Source organism: Gymnoscopelus microlampas (genome assembly GCF_963454915.1).
Source record: "Gymnoscopelus microlampas genome assembly, chromosome: 5".
Classification (NCBI taxonomy): Eukaryota; Metazoa; Chordata; class Actinopteri; order Myctophiformes; family Myctophidae; genus Gymnoscopelus; species Gymnoscopelus microlampas.
In genome coordinates this window covers 21,137,068-21,156,995 of record NC_139942.1, presented here as the reverse complement: position 1 = coordinate 21,156,995, position 19,928 = coordinate 21,137,068, and the positions used below count along the sequence as shown (strand labels likewise).

General features: G+C 43.9%; 1 protein-coding gene across 1 annotated transcript in view; it reads right to left on the bottom strand.

Moving 5' to 3' along the window:
• The window catches only part of gpc1b (glypican 1b), a 134,149-nt gene that overhangs the window by 31,377 nt on the left and 82,844 nt on the right, over positions 1-19,928 (bottom strand). The window lies entirely within an intron of this gene.

Genomic DNA, 19,928 nt, shown 5'->3' with positions numbered 1-19,928 from the left:
GAATAGTGTAAAATAAGGCTTTTTAGCTCAAACCTAAAAATGACACAGATGCGTTCCAGGTCTCAATGGGCTAAGAGAGACATCTATGTCCTTTCATCTGCATACCAAAGCTACCTCACACACACCGCGTATGAACCCAGAGTAGAGGTACGCTAATGGGCCCCTCTGGGGGCATATCTGCGGATTTGCAAGCGCCTCGCGGGTACGGGAATATGCCCGCCCCGGAACTATAGACGGTTCAGAGACAGACACACCGACGAGATATGCAGGGTGGTAGCGTTGTTGCTGGGAAAGAGTGGAGGAACGCTGGAGCCTTTTCCCTGAGAGGGGGGAACGCAAACAAAAGAACACAGGGGCAGGAGAAGTGGCCGCCAGGTCTCCAGAGGACAACAAAGCAACGCTCCGTTCTGCCTTTGCATGATGGTGAACGAGGAGGAGGCAGACAATCACACAGCGTGCCCCCGTCCATCCAGCCATTCAGCCCTGTATTTACTGTGCACCTCCAAGTAGACAATGTGCTACATATTAAATCTGGTCAAGTGTGTTTGTTTCTGCATGCGTATGCGTCTGCGTGCGCGAGAGTGAGTGTGTGTGTGTGCGTGCACGTCTGTGGGTGTGTATCGTGTCTTTATGTATACTGTGAATACCTATGGTATTTATCCCATTAAGACCTGGAACGCATCTGTGTCACTTTTAGATTTGAGCTAAAAAAAACCATTATTTTACACGATATACAAGCTCATAGTGCGGCACCGAGTGCCGCGCTATGAGCTTGTAGATCTGCTATTTTTGAAAAGTCAAGAAAATGTGTGCAAATCTTTGAATATATATATTTTTAAAGCGAACATTTGTAACTGAAATCTTTGCTTCTGGGGGTCCCTGGAACAACATATTTTGAGATGGGGGTCCGCGGCCGAATACATGCACATTTTGGGGTCCTTGACATGAAAAAGTTTGAGAACCACTGACATAGCAACATGAGTTTTTTTCAAAAAACTGTTAGGATTTAGAAGACATTTTGTAGAATCGGAACCTCAGGTCTTCATGGGTTATGCGATGGGATTCAAGAGTGAGGTCTAGCCGACAACCAACTCGGGACTCCTGAATCGCTTGCCCTCCACGCCCTCATGTGTAGCATCTAGTATTCATATGCCTGTTGGCGTGTGACTGTGTGCAGGCCATAATATGAATGTGTGAATGGATGTCTGACAGACAGGGAGAGATAATGTGCGGCAGCATTTGCTCTGAAGGCGTCACCAGCCCAGATGAGGAGAAGATGAGGAGAGGAATGGATGGGTCGCCAGCCTCCAGCTCCCAGCCCAATCTGGGTTTGCTTATTCCCTCAGTGAAGCTGTGCTTTAACACATCGCGCGCCCACACACACACACACACACATGCACACGCGCGCACGCACATGCACGCGCAGTCCAGAGTCTCATGTGACACAAGCGACTTTGATTTTTTAATCTCCATTAGAATTCATTCCTGCTGTGTAGTGTCAGCAGTCCAGTGGAAATGCCACAATTCCGTTTAACCCAGTAAGACCTGGAACTGTGTCATTTTTAGATTTGAGCAAAAATTCATTATTTTACATTTTGGGCTATTCAAAAATAGCAGATATACAAGCTCATAGCGCGGCACCGAGTGCCGCGCTACGAGCTTGTAGATCTGCTATTTTTGAAAAATCGTGAAAATGTGTGCAAATCTTTGAATATATACATTTTTAAAGCGAATATTTTTTAACTCAAATCGTTGCTTCTGGGGGTCCCTGGAAAAAAATATTTTGATTGGGGGTCCGCAGCCAAATACATATAATTTTGGGGGTCCTTGACATGAAAAACATTGAGCACCACTGATATAGAAACATACGTTTTTCAGAAAACTGTTGAGATTTAGGAGACATGTAGAATCGGCTTCAGGTCTCAATGGGTTAATGGAAAAGACTGTCGGAAGGGAAGTCTTCACCCAGGTGCTGCGAGGAGATTGTTCCTCCATCAAATGCACTGACCACATTTCTGTTATGTATTCAGGGTAAACTGGGAACAGGCCCAGGCCAAAGAGCATGCAGCAGGTGTTTCAAATGCACCAGGGTTTTAAAATATCTTTGGGCCAGTATTTCTCAAACAGTTTCATGTCAAGGACCCCTAAATTGATACGTATTAGGCCGTGGACTCACATTTACTGTAGGTTGGAAGAGAGAAATGATGTGAAGAGACATTCCTATGTCTCTAATTGGACTACCTTTTGGCTGGTGAGATTATATTGAAATTATACCTGTTTTATCAACCTGGCATCCCTATTTTGCGCATGTTATAGGTAAAAAACAACAACAAAATAAAAAAAACAATCTCTCAATCTTTTTAAATAGAGCTCAAGTGATTAAACTGTCCCCAACTTTACTGTGAACCCACTCAAGCACCCCTGGGGGTCCCCGGACCCCACTTTGAGAACCTCTGCTTTAGGCTCTCCTATAGAAAAGCCAGCAGTGAACTCTGCTAATATGTGCCACACTACAGTCCCATGTTGTTTTGTTTTGACTGGAACAGAACATAGATATTCTCAATGCCTGCTTCTTGTAGCGTAATTGTCCTGCATCTCACGCCGTCTGCTCTCTCCTGTGCCCTTCCGCCTCGGTGACTAATGATCATCATTAGTATGACACGCGCGCACGTGCACCCACGCGTGCGCGCAGTATGCGGGCACTTGCAGGTGTGTGTGTGTGTGTGTGTGTGTGTGTGTTTGTGTGCACTAGTATAAAGATGACCTTTCTCTTGTCTCTGTGGTACAGGGTTCCCAGTGGGACCGCTGGCTCTACGGTTTCATCCAGTCATCCCTCCCTCGTTCCCTCTGCTCTCTCGTCCCGCTGCCTCTCATACCTCTCAATCCACTCTCATCCTCCAGGCCTAACTCATCCCTTCATGGGCCTGTCATCTTCCACCATGATGACCTCCAGAGAGGGAGGATCCAGCAGAGTTGCTTGTTTTTTAAACAGGCGACCACCTTTCTTTACCCCCATCCACCCCTCATGTTCTCTACTCTGTACATATAGTGTTTTACATTTGTGATGATATTGAATTTTTGTGTTATTTTTTATATGTTGATGAATTGAATGCATAGGAGCCCAATGGAAACATGACCGCAAGGACTTTTTTGGTGTTATCCTTTTAGACCAAGTGTTTGTGCTATTTTGCATTTTTGTCTAATAAAACATTCAATCAATCAATCATGATTCAAAGATTAGGGCTGTCACGATTATGACATTTTAATTGACGATTAAATGTCGCTCAAATAACTGTGATTAGCGATTTCATTGTGTTTCTGTTGTTGAACATTGGAACGTTATGAATATAAATTACATTTCTGTTTGACTTTTAGGCTCCGTAAAACAAAAGTTGCACAGGGCAGATATGACCAATTACTTACAAATTTGAATAACTTCATACTTCTACCAATCTACAAGCTCAAAACGCGTCACGATGTGATTTTAGAAAATGTTATATATGAAAATCTTTCAACATGGAAATGATTATGGCGATTATGCAAAAGATAATTGCTATTATCTCAAATAATTGCCATTAGACCATTATGTAATTATTGTGACAGGCCTAGACAGTCCTTTGCACCATCCTCAGCGAGGATGACGCAAACGCAGCAGATGGTTTGTAATAACGTTAAATGGTACAATATCGTTCCTCTCCGTCTCTATTTTAGTCTCTATCTTTCTTCCTCGCATTTTCTATCTCTCCCTGTCCCTATTTCACTCCTGTACAACACACAAGCAAACACTCGCTGGCAATCACATGCACGCATGCGTGCACACACCTACATTCGCCCACACACACACACACACACACACACACACACACACACACACACACACACACACACACACACACACACACACACACACACACACAAAGTGAGAACAAGATAAGCCAAGCGTGTGTCCTAATGACTTTCTTCCTGTGGTGAGAAGGGAATTAATGATTTCATTTGTAATCGCCGGGAGTTTCACATCCAGGCCACCTTGACAGGTTGAAGGCACAATTTCTTTCTCCATACTGTAACTTGTACTTGTATTCCCTTGGCTCTTGATACCGCTAAAAACACACGTGTGTGCACACACACACACACACACACACACACACACACACACACACACACACACACACACACACACACACACACAGACACACACACACACACACACACACACACACACACACACAAGTGCATATAAGTGCGAAGCTTATCCACTTTCCTCTGTCTCTGGCTTCAGTTTAATTGATTTTAAGTGTACTCCACTTCCACCTGTTCTTTCTCTCTGGCTCTTGCACGCACACACACACACACACACACACACACACACACACACACACACACACACACACACACACACACACACACACACACACACACACACACACACACACACACACCTCTATTTTTCTCTACCTAAGGATTGTTATTGATGAGCTATTCTCTGAGCGTGAGGTACCATTGATCAACCTTCAGCTGCCAGTTAAGTCTCAAAGTGTGCTCGGGCCTGATCACTGTTCTTCCACACAAAGGGATTAATTGACCATGGCTTGTGCTCAATAAGTACAGACTGATCCAGAATCAGTTTCACCGACACTGGGGTGGCTGAGACTTCGCTTGGCTGGCCACTTTTGCTTTTTCATGTATAGACCCATTAGAACCGGGAAAGCATATGGGTAATTTTAGCTATATCTATATCAATTATATAGCAACATTTTTGTTTTTCAGAAAACTCGGATTTAGAACAGTGGTTTAGGGACAGTGGTTTAGAACAGTGGTTCTCAAAACATTGCTCTGCTATTTTTGAACATTTTTTAATAATTTAGATTTTTTTAAAACAAATCTTCCCTTCTGGGGGTCCCTGGCACAAAACATTTTCAGATGGGGGGTTCCGCGGCCAAATACATATCCTTATGGGGGTCCTTGGCACAAAAACATTTGAGAACTACTGATTTAGAAGGCATTTGTAGAATCGGCCTCAGGTCTTAATGGGTTAAATACCGGAAAGACTACCCCCCCACCCCCCCTCTCTCATGCCAGCTTCCACTAGATGTCGGGAGGAAAATCCTGATACCAAGTCAGTTGGTCATTAAGTCATCACAGGCTGACAGGAAATCACTGATTAACTCATTATGTGCCCGTACTACACTGGGTTCTGGGCTGTACATGTTGATTTTCTGTGACAGGCGTCTAACACTATCTATCACATCAAAGAGGATGTGTCACGGCCCTGGCACCAAGCCAAACCATTGATGGCCATTAAGATATAAAATATATTGTGAAACACTGGGGGGAAAAAAATTGCAAAACTGACAAAGTGCAACATGCAAAGAAACAGCCAGCATGAATTGATACTGAATTCAGAGACTATAGGCCGTATACTGGGGGCAGAATAATGGTTAAAGCTAGCGTGAAACAGGAGGTGTGTGAGGACACATTTTGCATGTTGCAGTACACTGCAGTGTATTGCACCCTGGCTTGCCACTCTGACATTGGCATTTTGAATGGCTACATCTGCAAATGAATGCCCCCCCACCCCACCCCCACCCCAAAGCAGACAGACACACATGTAATGATGTAATCATACCTAGACGTGGATGCTTAGATAGTAGATGCAGTAAACTCGGCTCATGGCCGTGAACACAGGACACAATTGAGCTGTGAGAGGTGACAGAACGATGTTGTTGTGCAAGTGCACCAGAGTGCCACAAAAGAAGTGACAAGATGAGGGGAGTGCAAGAAAAAAAAGGGAAGAGGCATAGAAAGGGAAAGAAAGGGCTAGAAAGAGAGGGCTAGAAAGAAGGAAGAGAGGGCTAGAAAAAAGCGGAGAGAAAGGAGAGCAAGAGAGAAAGAGGCATATAAAGAAGGGGAGAGGTGGATAAAGAAGGGGAAGAGGGATGGAAAGAAAGGGGAGGGATAGAGAAGGCAGGGGAGAGATAAGCCGGGGAGAGATAGAGACAGAAGGGGAGAAGGATGTATCTGATATCCTTAACTTGATTTGTCTGCTCTGACAAGTGCTGAATGATCCTATTAGCTGGACGTTTTGGTCATTTCCTTGGCAAAGGAGATGGTAAGCAAGAGGGAGGGGAGAGAGAGAGAGAGAGAGAGAGAGAGAGAGAGAGAGAGAGAGAGAGAGAGAGAGAAAGAAAGAGGTGGAATGGAAAGCAGGAACCAAGAAGGTGATGGCTGGGTGGATGAATATGAGGGGCAGTGGTTATAAGAATTGATTCTAAAAGGATCAAAGGGTGACTGTGGGTCATCAGCAGTGGTGCCAGATTCTGTGAGAGAAACAAGCAAACCAGGTCTAGGAAAACCAGCCCAAAAGAAGCGACTATGGGCCACTATGAGCACTTTAACATAAACATCAGCTATATATAGCAGATCTACAAGCTCACAACGCGTTGTGAGCTTGTAGATCGGCTATTTTCAAATAAAATATTGTGGGGAAATTATAATAAGCAGATCTGGCAACCCGTGCTCTGTTCAGCTGTGGGACTTCTGGCCCTTTCCACCTCAGGCCTCCTTAGTTGTGAGGCCGAAGGGAGCCTCCATGGTTCCCTTCGCCTGCCCACCCACGAAAACTGCCCTCGTGTGTGAGGGTGTGTGTGTGTATAACCTTCGATGGTGACGGATCCACTGCTGTCCTGGGCGGTGGAGTAAGTGCCTGTGTGTGCATTATTGTGCTTTGAGTGTGTGTGTGTGCCACCTTATCTGTGTTTGTGTGTGTGTGTGTGTGTGTGTGTGTGTGTGTGTGTGTGTGTGTGTGTGTGTGTGTGTGTGTGTGTTTGGCTGAGGGGGAGATTGCACAAATGCACAAACTAAGAGGATCTGGGAACCATTAGAGCATTTACGTGTCAGACTGCCTCCCCATCAATACGAGCATTTCTCACATGCGTACACAGTGCCCCGGCAGTGCCAGAGCCCCGTTAGCAAGCATTTAGACACCATTAAAACCCTCCTCGTATTAAACAAGCCGACACAACACATAACGGACTCCATTCATCAACGGACCGTCTGCGAAAGTCCTTATTCCGGCTCTCTCTCCCCCTCACACTCTTCGTCGCTCCCCTCCGGCATTCGGCTGTCTGGCGCTGTGCACTATTTACCCTTGTCTGCTCTTCCCCTGTATCTCCATCTGTTTCTCTTTTACAGCTCTCGTTTGCCTCGCTCGTTTCCTCTACCCCTCTCTCCTTCTGTGTGCCCGTCACTGCGTGATGTTTTTCCTGCTGTCATTTTGTCTTCTCCCCCTTTTACCCTCCTCATCTCACTTTTCCATCGCTATCTTCTGTCCCTTTTGTGTGACACAGGGATCTAACAGCCAGTCTTGCCACGACTCTTCTCTTTCTCTCTCTCTCTCTCTTTCCCTGGCACTCTCTCTCCCTTCCGTCTCGACTGTTCGCTCTTTCCAAAAGTACCGCTGCCACCCCCGTTTCCCTCGCCCACACCCCCCCTATGAGTAATGTGCTTGGCATAATTAGGCCGGCGTATCAACCCAAAACGCGTGTGATTTGCATGCAGATAAGACGGGGCCAATCGCGGTGGCAACAAAGGCAGCAGACGTCCTTGTCACTCGGTGACATCATCGGAAGGTCACCCTGAGAGCGGGGGAGGGGGGGGGGGTGGAGGCGGCGGACGAATTGAATCTTGTTGTCTAATTGGAGGAATATTTCGCCACAGAAACACGACAGAGTCCAATTAGGAAAAAGCGCCGCCCAGATAGCCGACTCACCGTCTGCCGCGGTGTTCCATTAGGTGCAGAGAGGAAATCAGGACAGGCGTATGCAAGGAGGAGCTGTGGCATTAAAATCAGGCAGGATTTTGGGCACAAGCTTGTCACCGTGTAGCCCTCGCAAACCCCCAGCCCCCTATTATAGGTCTATTTAAACAGCCTCTGAGGACAGGCAGTTACATAACGATACAGCGGGTAGATGTGCATTAGTCTGAATTAATAACTGAATAATAATAATAATAATGGTAATAATAATAATGATAATAAGAGAGTATTGTCTGGTCATCTAGAAATGAGTCTACCCAGTTGCTGTTTGACAAGTCAGCTAGCCAGAAGGACCAGTTGACTCTGCAGAATCAGATTCAAGTGTATGAGATTTAAATCTCAAGTCAGTCAGTCAGTCAATCTATTGTATCTTTTGTATCTACCATATAGATATCTATTAAGGGTGGGACGATATGGGTATCTCCCGATACGATATCTGTGGCGATATTAGGCCCTCGATATAATATCACGATATTCGATATACTGCAATATCACAATATATTGCATGAAATTTCGCCAACGATATATCACGATAGTCGTTGGATTCAATTCATAAACACATAAAATAGCACCAAACAGTTCAAAATCATCATCACACAAATATAGTCGGAAAAAAGCGTATCACTTTTTTTTCTTCTTTTTTTTAATATCAATATTTTTCGGCAGTATATTGATTATTTATCGCGGAAGAAAGTATCGCGATATATCGCGATATCGATATATCGTCCCACCCCTAATATCTATCTATCTATCTATCCATCTTCACACACTATTACACAGGCAAGCACATTTCATTTCAACATCTAACATCTAGGAACATTAATGATGGCATATGCAATGAATGAGGATCTTAACAGAAACACACACGCACGCACGCACGCACACACACACACACACACACACACACACACACACACACACACACACACACACACACACACACACACACACACACACACACACACACACACACACACACACACACACACACACACACACACACACACAGGGCATCCAGATGCCAGCCGTGGCACCATTAGGCAGAGAACCACCTGCCAGGTTTAACGCTTCCGTCTGTCTGGTACACCTGGCTGCCATCTAACACAACGCTCCCCATGGTGCCACCACTCTCCCCCGTCCTCCATGACCTTTCTCTCTCGCATTCCGTACGCCCTCCTCCTCCTCTCTCTCACTCTGTTTGCTCATTTCACACTTTCTCTAATGCCCTATGTTGCGTAACTTGCGTTCACACAGGAAGCTATAAAGAAATAAGGAAATAGCGGAAAATAACGGAAATAATGACTTCTCAAACTCATTACAAGAACGAATTGTGTGAAGAGAAAGTGAGTGGAAATGGTTAAAAAACACTCATGTTGTAGCCAGTGGTGGAAAGTAACTAAGTACATTTACTCACGTACTGTACTTAAGTACAATTTTGAGGTATTTGTACTTTACTGGAGTATTTCCAATTTCCAATACTTTTACTTCTACTCCACTACATCTCAGTTGTACTTTTACTCCACTACAAACATTTGAAAAATGTAGTTACTAATTACTTTTCAGATATAAATTATTATATCGTAAAACATACATGAACCACTTTAGCCCTATTTTATACAAAGGCTATTTGAAAATAGCCGATCTACAAGCTCACAACGCGTCGCATCGCGACGCGTTGTGAGCTTGTAGATCTGCTATTTTCAAACATTTTAGTACCTTTACTGGTACTTTTTTACATTTTGATGCCAATACTTTAGCTTACTAGCCTCTAAGCTTTGTGTCTGCCGGTGTGAACGCGGCATAACGTTGCCGGTTAATCTCCCTCCCTCTGCTCATTTCACTCGCTTTCCCCCTACTCTTGCTCTCCACACTCTCTCATCTCGCGGCCATGCTTTTGTTTTTCCGCCTCTGTATCGTTTACTCTCCTAGGCACGGGTCAATCGTATTTCCATTTCCGTAGATTTCCGTCTCTAACCGTTCATTTGATTCCCTTCCCTCGGCGCGGCGGCGCTCAGTCATTCAGGGTGTTCTTGCCTGTGTGCCTTTACTGTCAGTTTCATTTATGTGCTAATATTATTCACAGTCGCCACACAACCTTACTGGATAATGGCTGTCCTTGCCCAGGGTTGGTGACAATGATGACATGACTGACTATTGTCATTACTTCATTAAACAACTCATTTTAAAATAAAAAAGGAGCTGCAAGTGACTTTTTGGTAACACTTGCTATGCATCCCATATATCTATAATGCTTTATACACACATAGGCTACTTATAATGCATTGTAATATGCAACACTGTATAATAATAGTTATTATAAGAACCCTTATATACTCATAATGCTTTATAACAATCATAACACAGTATAACGCATTGTACAATTAATTTTTAAGTCAAGTATAGATGCATTGTAATTGGCTTGTACAGTAACAATGGATAATTACGGTTATAAGCACTCATATGTTTCATAATGCAATCTTATAAGCAATGTTACCATAACGTGCGTGACACTGTACGTTTTGCTCTTAATGTAGCCATGAACAGTTGCGTCAAAACCCATTTGAAGTAGCTAATTTTAGTCATTTTAGTCTAATTCTTAGTGGTTTAAAACCACATCTTTTTCACTGTACCTAGAGATATAGTTTAATTTATTGAAAATAATTTATCTTTGTCTGTAATTAGATTCTGTGGATAAGTCACATATCTAAGGGGTTGAACAGGTGGTGTCAAGGTGACCACAGTGTACCCGGTGCACATGTCAGCGGTTACTCAAGTTATGCTCAGGGGGATTTGAGTGTTTGCTTACATAATGCGACTGAAATTGGTGTCCACACCTGAAAATGTATTTTCTGTTTACTAAAGAGCTGGAGAGAGACAGGGAGACCTCTGTTACTGAACAAACACTCTAGTCTATAGCAACGATTACTCTCAGAATATAGAGCTTTAACGTCCACAAGGCCGCCGGAACCATTTAATGGTTCAGTCAAAGAAAAGGAATATTTGCTGTATGACCATTTATAACAACCCCCCCATCTCTCTCTCTCTCTCTCTCTCTCTCTCTCTCTCTCTCTCTCTCTCTCTCTCACACACACACATCCGTAATTTCATACTGTACAGATCCAAGACACACACACACACACACACACACACACACACACACACACACACACACACACACACACACACACACACACACACACACACACACACACACACACACACACACACACACACACACACACACACACACACACACACACACACACACACACACACACACACACACACACGCGCGCCCACGTACGTGCACGCGTACAGGCCAGGAGCCAGCTGTGTGCAAGCATGCAGCATCCTCTAATCTGTGGCTTGCTTGGTGGGTTCTTCCAGAATCCCTGGGCCTAAAAAGGCCTTGCCTGGCTGGGCTGGAACAGTAACACCCTACACTTAGCTGCATGGCGCTAGATAGCCCACACCCTGCTAAACACAGCCAGATGTTGGAGGGGACAGACTGACTGACTGACTGCAGGGCACACGCTTTGTTATAGGATCCACTCGCTCACCATGCAAGAAAATATTCTTTACTGCTACTTCCACTTATCCTCAAGCCTGAATTAACCATAATGTTCATCCTCGGGCCAAATAAATTAACCACATGAATCCTAATGTTGTTATTCTGGGCATGTCATCCTAGGCGCACATTCTGCAAAAATAGGTCAACACTCAGTCTGAGAGGTTGGGAGAAGATTTTGGCAAAAATAACAGATCTACAAGCTCACAATGCCTGCAGCTACTGAGCTTGTAGATTTGGTTCTTTCCCGCTATTTGATGTACAACAAAAATATATAGGTTTTAAAGTGGTACCATGGGCCGGTGCTAACTGGAAGCCCTTTTCTGACACCATTGAGGGAACAGGGGGTGGTTTTTCGGTTTTGGTTTATTTCAGCAGTGGCTGTTTATCAAGGGCTGAGGCAGGGAGTATGAGGTCACGTCCCACTGGAATACAAACATCATGGTTCCTGCTGCCGTCTTGTTTTTCTCACAGCAGCGATGGCTAAAAGCAACATGTATTTAGTAAGGCCAGAGAGACATGTGCAGATCTGTTAGAGGCCTGCATGTATATATGCTCCAGTTTTTACCATGTGTCTTATCGCTCTGCCCCCCCCTGCCTTCAAAAGATGTGTGATCGTCACATAGTTACGAGACATTAAAAGGTGTCTCTCTAACCCTTCTCCTCCTCCACTCCTCTCCTCTTTCACCCTTCTTTCCGTGTTCTCTCTGTCAACCCTGCTGTCAACCCGTCCGATGGGGGGGGGGCAAGGTTGCCAGATCTGCTTATTATAATGTCCCCGCAAGATTTTATTTGAAAACAGCCGATCTACAAGCTCACAACGCGTCGCGATGCGACGCGTTGTGAGCTTGTAGATCTGCTATTTTCAAATAGCTGAAGTATTATGTTAAAGCGCACATGTGGGCCATAGTCGCTTCTTTTGGGCTGGTTTTCCTAGACCTGGTTGCTTGTTTCTCTCACAGAGTCTGGCAACACTGGGGGGCGGGGTGAGTGAGGGTAACTTCCTGTGCAAGTTCAAAAGGGGTTAACCGTTAAACAATCGTCACGTCACATAATCACTGAGGAGAGGAGAGATGCACCTGTACTTTACAGGTGCACAATAAAATATTTAGATATCTTAATTTAACTCAGATAGTTCAGGGGTCAATTCACAAAGGACTGTGTGGCTTTTGCAGTCTCGAAACCTGCACAAATACGACAAAAAAAGAAACGGCATACTAACTCAAAGCGCTCACAAACTGAAATTATGGGTGATTATGCAAACATTTAGTTCCAAATCGTCCCTTTCTATGCAAATAAGCCTCGTTACAAAACGAAAAATAGTCCAATTCATTAACACCAACGCTAACAGCCACACGCAGTTAACTCTCTCACTGACGACTTATAACGAAACATTGTCATAACGCCCTGGCTGCCAAGAACGACTTATGACGACTTACAGAACGTTCAGAACCCAAGATATCGTGATCCGAAGATTTGCTACTCCATTCACTTCTTGGCAAACTCATTACTTAAAAAGGTTGAATCTGGGCTCCTGTGTACTTTTTTACTATGTATTTTTGTCCGAGACATGCTATTTTCAAAGGCGTATAAAATTGGATGGGGAGGTCGCAATGACATTTTTTCATTATTTCGCGGAAGCACAGTGAAACTCGCTGTGATTAGCAACCATCAGGGGATTGATCATACTGGAGATACATATTCTGTGACTACTTGAAAAAGGTGAGAAAATTGAAAAATCGCTGGCAGTGGGTGCACACAGCCAGAAATAAGTCTGGCAGTGAATGAGTTAAGAGTGAAGGTTGTTAGCATCTTCAGAGAAGCACATTTATGATGGGTGTCACGCCCGGACATTACAGTGATCATAGCAGCAGGGCTCGTAGCCAGGCGAAGACATCATCATGCGGGTATTTCGACCCTCTAGTACAGGGGTGTAAAACTCATTTGACTCATTCTTTTTTGTCCGTGTGTGCGGGCATGCACGCTTTCACTCTCAACTACAGTAGCTCATATGTTCACAACACAAAACATAACGGGTTACATACATTCTTAGGCTAACCCTAACCCTCTTAGGCTGCTGCTGATTTCAGACCTTGGACTAAAGAGGAATTTGTATACTGTACTGCAAATTTGCATTCCATACTTTCTTTGTCATGTGTGTACCAATGGCCTTTCAGCGCGCCTACAGTACGAGCGTGTGCATGACACTTTTAATAAGGTTAATCAGAAGCCTGGTGGTCTATAAACATACTACAACTTTTTTATTATGTTTAATTCGAGGCAGAGTAGTCCATGTCAAATATATATTTTTTCCAGACAAAAGAGAGACGCACACCGTCTTCACGTACAGCAACAGAAAATACAACATTTAGGTATCCCTAGGACAAAATAGTGCAAAATTGCCGATGGTTGAGTCCATTGGCTTTAATAAAATGAACCACTTCGATGACTGCAATGGCATTCTCCGCTTTGAGGCCTAACGCCTAAGAACCAGCCACCAGCTCCACAAACAACTCGGTGACAGTCAAAGATGCATCCGTACATACACAAATAAATAGTGTGCCGCAAAGCCACCATATATAGGCTATACTTTGTATAATTGCAAACGAGGGCAAATTGCACTCAGCTGTGGAACCTTATGCGCTGGCATATCTTTAGCACAATATATTTTGTGAATCAGACCTGAAGACAGGGCAGATAGCGAGTGCAAGTGACTTGCAATTCATGGTGCTATCAGCGCCCGCAATCCATTCTTTGTGAATTTGCAATTTAGAGTTAAATTAGCAATTTTTGACATGTGTTTGATCCATAGACTGCAAAGAAATATGGACGAGGAAGGGAGCAGTGACGTCACCCATTGGTTTCTAGGTCTGTTTTGAAGCCACGATTTCAGCAAATTCAAATCCACCATCTTGGAATTTCCGGTCCTGAAAAGCAATCGGAAACTAATGCTATTGGCTGAAAGGGCAGCGAGGGCGGGTCTTCAGTCAGTAGAACCAGTAGAAGCTCTATAAAGCATACCCTACTTTATCATCATTTAAAAAAAATAATGGGACCATAATTTACAAAAACGCATAGAAGACTTTAAACTAGCGACTGAAAGAATAAAGTATGGATAACCATGTTTACTAAGGTAATTGTGTAAAGCCCATTCAAATACCCATTGAGTTTAATGGCGTGAAATGTCTTCTGCAACCAGCAGGAGGGGAAACAGCGGCACCTTATAGGCCATTAATTGGCGCCTGCAGCGTTTCCATTATTTCCACGTTGGCTTCATATCCAGCCATGGAAACTTGCCACCTGGTTTGGTCTGAAAGGTCGAGTCAAATAACAGCACAAACTGAACTTTCTGTCACAAACTGGCAGCAGATAGCTCATGGTATGGTATTATGTGGACAGGTTAACGAGCAACAGCCTCGGAATGACCCGCTTCTCTGAGTTACATGAGTTAGAGAGCCGCTGCTTCCATGACGTGTGTGTGTGTGTGTGTGTGTGTGTGTGTGTGGGGGCGTGTTTTGGATGCACATCATTAGATTGTTTAGATAGCTGAGTGCTGTTTGACTGCGTTCTGCGTTGTTTACCGTCTCCGCTGTGCTAAATGAGGTGTTTCCTCCGAAGAACGCCAACGTTCCAGGACCTTAAGATGACATAAACGAACTTGGACGGAATGTGTATGCCTTGGACAGGTTCTTTCGGTGTGTGTGTGTGTGTGTGTGTGTGTGTGTGTGTGTGCCTGCCACATTTATTTGTGTGCGTGTCTTTCTGTGTGTTTTGGCAGAAATGAGCCAAAGTATCCCTTTGGCATGGGAATGACACACAGTAGAAAGGGACCATGAGAGAGAGAGAGAGAGAGAGAGAGAGAGAGAGAGAGAGAGAGAGAGAGAGAGAGAGAGAGAGAGAGAGAGAGAGAGGGTTAACAAACGTCACTCAGAGCCACTTACAGTATCACAATGATTTGTAAAAAGGTCAAGGCTAACTAGCCGAGCCCCGATCCCCGTGCAGCTGACGGATCCATTGTCACACTCTGGCCAAGGGGAACGAGTGCAGCAAGAGAGACAGATGCTTATAGACCCTCTTCTATTAACCGGAACAGGTCATTAAACACAAATAATCGCCTCAGTGTTCTGATGGTCCAGTGACTAACTCACTCTATCTCGTTTCCCCCCCCCCCCGTCTGTTTTTCTCTATCTCTTCCTCTCCCGACTCTCCCTCTCCGTGTCGACTGTAAACATCGCAATCAAGAGGCGAGCTGACCTTCGTCCTGTGATGCAATAGCTCTTTGGTGTTTCACAGCGACCGGCTCTGATGTGCGTCTGTGGATGCGATACACAAACAGTCGTTTTGCAAAGCGTACAACGGGATGTGCGTCGCGGCTGCAGCGCTGCTCAATTTGCCAGCCAATTAAAATGCCATCCGTGTTCAACAAACCAAGCGGGGGGGGGGGGGGGGGGGGGGGCGTTTCAGTTCAACAAGATTTTGGAATTGCGATTAGACCTCGGTCGAGGCTGTGGTATACATGGGAGCTTGAGTTACGCGTTGGTGTCAGATTAACCCATTAAGACCTGAAGCCGTGAAACATGTCTCCTGAATCCCAACAGTTTTCTGAGAAACGTATGTTTCTATATCAGCGGTGCTCAATCTTTTTCATGTCAAGGACCCCCAGAATGATATGTATTTGGGCGCCAACCCCCATCTCAAAATGTTTTGTTCCAGGGGGTCCCAGAAGCAAAGATTTGAGTTACAAATGTTCGCTTTAAAAAAATATATATTCAAAGATTTGCACACATTTTCACAATTTTTCTAAAATAGCAGATCTACAAGCTCGTAGCGCGGCACTCGGTGCCGCGCTACGAGCTTGTATATCTGCTATTTTTCAATAGCCAAAGTGTAAAACAATGTTTTTTTTTTTAGCTCAAACCACGACACAGATGCGTTCCAGGTCTCAAAAAAGGGTTAATTTTCGGGGGAGAAAAAAAAAATACCCCCCCCCCCCCCCCCCCACACACACACACACACATTCGATTCAGTTGACTGAATTCAAATGGGATCAACGTCTTGCCGCGGAGCCGCCCTGCGATAATAATGAATACAATCTCTGGGTCTCTAAAACGTCACACTCCGTAACACTTTCTCTCCCTAACCCTTCCCATCTCCTTTGCATCAACCTGCACTTGGAGTACACTGTGTGCTTATAACAAGGCTTTTTACTTGCGTCATCATGGCTCACCAGCGCTGAGTTATGACATATCGCAGTTCAGATTCCTCATTAGTCCAGAGAGAGAGGTTACATAAGACTTTGACTTATAGAAAATCCCTCATGGTCTTCTGTGTGTGTGCGTGTGCGTGTGTGTGTGTGTGTGTGTGTGTTCAAAAGTGGGAGAGTACGAGAAAAACCCACCATCTGCCAAGACGGGTCACAGCTGGCAGGATATCTCTTCAATCGATCATGCTATGGACTGTGATATATATCTTTTTCTAATACTGTACTTTACAGGGGGTGTAAGTTATATATATTTGTTAAAATAAGTGTTAAATAGCTCTATACTGCCATAGTGAACATTGCTAGAGTGTTCAATAACATGGGTCTCTCCAGCTCTTCAATTAACAACGATAATCCATTTTCAGGTTCGGGATAGCAGGAGAGAGAGAACTCATACAGAATGCAGGATAAAACGAGTGAAATTGGAAGTGATGAAACAAAGAAGTCAGCAGACAAAATTGGACCTGGAAAACTATACAATTTAAGCTGCTAAACGGGTATGCTCTCTCCTGCCCGGATGAAATTGGTGGCCGAGCTGAAAATATATTTTCTGTTTATTAAAGATCTGGAGAGAAGGGCAGACCCCCAGAACAAACACTCTACGGGGTCTACCTGGAGGGTGGGAAATGGATTTGTGGATTTGAGGAACACAGTAGAATAGAGCAGTGGTTCTCAAACGTTTTCATGTCAAGGACCCCCTAATTGACACTTATTACCCTGCGGACCCCCATTTGAAAAGATAAGCCAGGGACCCCAATCAGAGAAGGTTTTTACGGCTCTTTAGCAGTGATTCTCAACCATTTTAATTTCAAGGACCCCCAGTTTGACATGCATTAGGCTACGGACCCCCATTTAATGGCATTTATACCTCAATTCACATTGTAAAACCAATGTTAATTTAACTCTGAGAGTGTACAAATGGAACCAAATGGACCCGTTAGGGTCCATTTGGTTCCATTTGTACACTCTCTGAGTTACAGACCCATAAGGGTCCATTTGGTTCCTGTCCGTCATTTAGCTGGGGACCCCCTGGAACCCCCTCAAGTACCCCTGGGGGTCCCCGGACCCCACTTTGAGAACCAATGGAATAGAGGGACAGAGGGGTTGTCTTTTTGGTTAAGAATCTACGTTCTGCCCCGAGTTGTACAACCCTCTAACAAAGAATAATGGAGGAAATATGTGTATGTCGGCAAAGCACATTAAACACAAGTATTCCAAAATGCAGGTTAAAGTCTAAAGGAGATTAGGCTTTTGCAATCAAAGCTCCTACGCTTTGGAGATCAGGCTCGCTGAGTCGGATCCCTTGATTTAAATCCCGGCTGAAAACTCACTTTCATAGATTCAATTAATTTGAACTCATCCATGTTCTGATCCGTCTTGTTGTTTCTACATGTGTATTCTGCTTCATGTGAAGCACTTTGTAACCAGTGGTGGAAAAAGGGTTTACTTAAGTAAAAGTATCAAAACTGCAATGTAAAAGTACTCCGTTACAAGTAAAAGGCCAGAATAAAAAAAATACTTGAGTAAAAGTACAAAAGTATCACAAGTAAAAGTACTAAAATGTTTGAAAATAGCAGATCTACAAGCTCACAACGCGTCGCGATGCGACGCGTTGTGAGCTTGTAGATCGGCTATTTTCAAATAGCCTACGTATACAATAGGGCTGAAGTGGTTCATGTATGTTTTCTAATGTAATGATTTATATCGGCAAAGTAACTAGTAACTAAAGTTTTTAAATAATTAGTGAAAGTATTGAAAATTGGAAATACTCCAGTAAAGTCAAAGTACCTCAAAATTGTACTTAAGTACAGTACTTAAGTAAATGTACTTAGTTACTTTACACCACTGTTTGTAACACAGTTTTGAAAGGTGGTATCGTTGAGCTGGGGCATGGTCGTCTTCAAAAAAATCCTGTTCAGAATCGGTGGGGAATTCTTTCTGACATGCTGGATCCTGAAGCGTAAGGTGCCTCCTAGAAGTGGACTTGTTTTCTAGGTCAGGGTTGCTGAGTCTCCATGGGTATATATACTTTGTTGTCACGATAATCAATGGTGTCTCTTTTGAATGTTCCCCACTTTGATCTGTGATGTTGCTCCCTGTGTGTGCCCATGGCCGTAGCAATGTTCTCTTGTAGGGATTGGACAGCCTGAGCGTCCATAGTGTGTGTGTACGTGTGTGTGTGTGTGTGTGTGTGTGTGTGTGTGTGTGTGTGTGTGTGTGTGTGTGTGTGTGTGTGTGTGTGTGTGTGTGTGTGTGTGTGTGTCAGTGTTAATTTTGAAAGCAAATTTTGATGTAGTCTTAGTCTTTTGAATAACACACCATTTAGTTTTAGTCCTATTTTAGTCTTCTGAAAATTGTTTAGTCTTAGTCTAGTCTTAGTCGACTAAATATCAAAACCTTAAGTCTTTTAGTCTTTTAGTCTTTTAGTCTTAGTCGACAAAATTAACGCTGGTGTGAGTATGTGTTATTTATTTATTTATGTTTCTCTTTTTTAACACCTGCTTCTTGATTATTCGACGGACCTACAAGATGAGCAAGATTAACACATTGACTGCCAGAGTTTATTCATAATAACACACCCTCGATGACTCGCTGACCCCCCCCCCCCCCCCTCCAGGCTCAAACAGTCAAAACAACATAAACCGGATGAGACGTCTTCGACAATCTCTGATCGGCCTAAAAACGATGTGATACACGACGATGCCTGATCGTCACCCGGACCAAAGAAAATAGAAGTGGAGCTATCCGTTTGTATTTTATACCGTGTGAAAAAACTTATTTTAGCCGCATTAGCGCATTTTTCAAGCTAAAACCGGAAACGGAAATCGCTGTAATTGCTTCCGGGTGAAGCGGAAGTGACTCGGAAGCGAAAATGATCTCGGAATGTAAATAAGACAGCGTGATCGTCTATTAACTAAATTAACATTAGGACGCAGATCTGCGTCCTAGATTACTCTGGCAGCCCACGGTTGGATCTATTAGGACGCAGATCTGCGTCCCTGGCAGCGGATGTGTTAAGAATAAGTGTTTACTTATTACTAATATTTTCCTGTTGAACAGATTATCTAGAGGTTTAAACCAACCCTCTCAACCCGAAAATGACTTTCGACTGAACCGTATTGTACCAGTCTCTTCAGATTGAGGTGTTAACCACTGTGAAAAAGTGCCCTTGGACATATACAGTACCGGTAGTTCCATCCACATCACCATAAACCTAATCATTACGGTTATATTAGGTATTAAGGCCTAATGCATTAATATCTGGCCGCTTATTCTCAAACTCAACA